Source organism: Mandrillus leucophaeus, unplaced genomic scaffold, assembly GCF_000951045.1.
Source record: "Mandrillus leucophaeus isolate KB7577 unplaced genomic scaffold, Mleu.le_1.0 Scaffold821, whole genome shotgun sequence".
Classification (NCBI taxonomy): Eukaryota; Metazoa; Chordata; class Mammalia; order Primates; family Cercopithecidae; genus Mandrillus; species Mandrillus leucophaeus.
In genome coordinates this window covers 67,948-71,579 of record NW_012108931.1, presented here as the reverse complement: position 1 = coordinate 71,579, position 3,632 = coordinate 67,948, and positions in this window count along the sequence as shown.

Sequence of the window (3,632 nt, the reverse complement as noted above, 5' to 3'; positions counted from 1 at the left end):
CAACCCCATCAAAAAGTGGGCAAAGGATATGAACAGACACTTCTCAAAAGAAGACATTTATGCAGCCAACAGACACATGAAAAAATGCTCATCATCACTAGCCATCAGGGAAATGCAAATCAAAACCTCAATGAGATACAATCTCACACCCGTTAGAATGGTGATCATTAAAAAGTCAGGAAAAAACAGGTGCTGGAGAGGATGTGGAGAAATAGGAACACTTTTATACTGTTGGTGGTACTATAAACTAGTTCAACCATTGTGGAAGATAGTGTGGCAATCCCTCAAGGATCTAGAACTAGAAATACCATTTGACCCAGCCATCCCATTACTGGATATTTACCCAAAGGATTGTAAATCATGCTGCTATAAAGACACACACACACATATGTTTATTGCAGCACTATTCACAATAGCAACTACTTGGAACCAACCCAAATGTCCATCAGTGACAGACTGGATTAAGAAAACGTGAAACATATATACCATGACACCATGGAATACTATGTAGTCATTAACAAGGATGAGTTCATGTCCTTTTTAGGGACATGGATGCAGCTGGAAACCATCATTCTCAGCAAACTATTGCAAGAACAGAAAACAAAACACTGCATGTTCTCACTCAAGGTGGGAATTGAACAATGAGAACACTTGGACACAGGAAGGGGAACATCACACACCGGACATTTAGTCCCTGTTGTGGTGTGGGGGTAGGGAGAGGGATAGCATTAGGAGATATACCTAATGTAAATGACTAGTTAATGGGTGCAGCACACCAGCGTGGCATATGTATACATATGTAACAAACTTTCATGTTGTGCACATGTGCCCTAGAACTTAAAGTATAATAAAAAATAAACAAATACATAAATAAGAAATTATTTGTTGATATTATCTAATATTAGATAGCATTAAAAATTTTCTCATTTTTTTCAGTCTATCTTTTTGAATTGCTTTGCTTCAATCTGGGTCCTAAGCAGGTTTGAGTAAAAGTTTGGGCCATTGTTCATTCTGTGTTCTCTCATTCTTTCTCTGGTTGTCTTTCACAACAACTCTTGTTTGTACCTAAACCAAAGTAAAGGCGAGGCTGCAGAGCAGCAGTGTCCAATCTTTTGGCTTCTCTAGGACACATTGGAAGAAGAATTGTGTTGGGCCACACATAAAATACACGAACATTAATGATAGCTTATGAGCTAAAAAAAGAAAGTCATACACAAAAAAATCTCATAATGTTATAAGAAAGTTTAGTAATGCGTGATGGTCCGCATTTAAAGCCATCCTGGGCCACGTGCAGGCCAAGGGACGTGGGATAGACAAGCTTGTTGTAAAATGAAGATCCACAAATTTCTGCTGTAGAGATTTCTAAGAGTTCCCTCATCATTTAGTCCCTTAAACTTGATTTTATATTATTCTCAGTATTATGAGATAGCCTATTACATTACAATCAATAAAAGTGTTTTTCTCCCCTTCATATTGCTCAAGCTGGTTTATAGTGGGCTATTCTCATCTGCTTATTTATATTTTAAGTGCCTGCCTTTAAACAATTTCTATTGGGGTTTAGGTTAAATTCCCTCACACAGCACCCCTTTTTTTTCTAATTTAGGAAGGATTGACTTCTGTTACTTTTATGCAAGACCAAGTATTTTCTTATTTTCTATCTTTATTGGTCAAATTCTACTTCTTTACTTGATAGTGTATGTGGATTTGCACATACAATGTCATAATGTAATTTGTATTACATTATAACACACAATTAAAATAAAATAATAGTGAAGTCTCATATTTAAATGCAAAACTTCATTGTTCTACATTAATTTAGCCCCAGTTACTCCCCACAGATTAAACCAATTTCAACTGTCTAGATTTTTATGATGTTTAACCACCATATTCTGAAGTAATATGCTTATATTGCTATTTTGGACTTATCAATTTTAGAGAACATGTTTGCCTGCTCTAAAGTACACTCATAGGAGAAACAGAATTCCACTAACATAATGACTTGTTTCTCAAATAATTTCTAGACTAAACAGAATCATGACAATTATGTACACCAAATTTTTTTCTTCTGTACCACTTTCATGTATAATAGAACAAACAAAAACATCAACAACAGGGAGAACTTTCCACTTGTCTGGAAGTAGAGACATGACTTACAGTGCTTTTGCTGAAAATGGGAAGAGAGTGACATTAATCCATCTTCATTTCCCTGAAAGGTCATTTTTATAACACTATGGGCATGCATATGTAAGTCAGTTGGCTGATAACAAAAGGTTTATAATTGTGAACCAAATGAAACTGACTGGCTTAAAGGTGGAGAACATACCTGTGACCTTGTCTGTATTAGCCCTGATATGTAATAAATAAAATTATATAGTCATAGATGGAGGAAGCATTCCCTTTCAAGAAGATAATATTAGGTTTCTGAACTATTCTGATGAAAAATTGGTCCGCACAGGGACATGTCTAATGTATAAAGAGCTATATTTTATTTGGACTAATTTTATGTAAAACTGGAAATACTTACTCATAAAACCAGCAGATACTAGAGTTGAGGTTAGAGTCAAGCATTGATGGAATCTAATCTTATTTTATAGTTGAGGAAAATTGAACTGAGAGAAGTTAAAAGACAGATATATTCAACTGTTCTCTAATTTTAGACATAATTGTCCATTGGGCATACTTCTGACATGAGACTTCACTGAATTCATTATTTACATGTCAGGCTTCCTGCTAGACTGTAATCTAATGAAAACAAGGGGCAACATCTAGAATCCTAAACATTTGGACAGTGCCTACCTACTACTTGTGTCTTAGGAATACCGAGCACATAGTCTTACGTTATGAGTACATTTTTCTTAATACTCTATAATACCCTAACCCCAGTTTAAAAAGAAACTTCTAAGAAAAAGTCAACAATGAACTCTCAGATACCACAAGTGTCTCTGAGACAAATTAGGCTACCTAATGACTTTTTTTAGAGAACAATTTTGTTTTGTACTGTATAAGAGGGAGCTATTAGTGTAGAAATTGCATCAAAGAATTCTAGAGAAATATATTTAAATATTTGTTATTACTTTAAAGCTTTTCTTGCATTAATTAAATTTTAATAGCTATATGGATGGCCTGGTTTAACAGTGTTAAATGTATTTTGTTAAAAATTTGTTTTCCAAAGTTTAAATCTCCAAAGATGTATTTATATTGTGTGAATGCAATCAGGCTTACATCCAAATTTTCTTCAGTCAGGATATTGGTATTGTATATCTCTGTGACCTTTTTTTTTGTAGTTTTTCTTTTATATTTGATACTTACATTGAGAAATACTTACTGTTGTAATTTGGCTAGGCAGTGCCTTTTTGACTGTTTTGTCTTTTTCAATTTTTGCTTACACCCCAAGTCTGACTCATCCATGAGATCACGTGGTGATATAAATGGAGCAACCTGAAGGGTTAGCGACATTCAGGAGGTAAGAAGCAATAATTCACTCTCTATTTTTTTTTCAACAGCCTGAAAAGGTAGAAAGATTTTCCTTGATTCTTTCTTTTATTATTATTATTATTATTATTATTATTATACTTTAAGTTCTAGGGTACATGTGCACAACGTGCAGGTTTGTTACATATGTATACATGTGC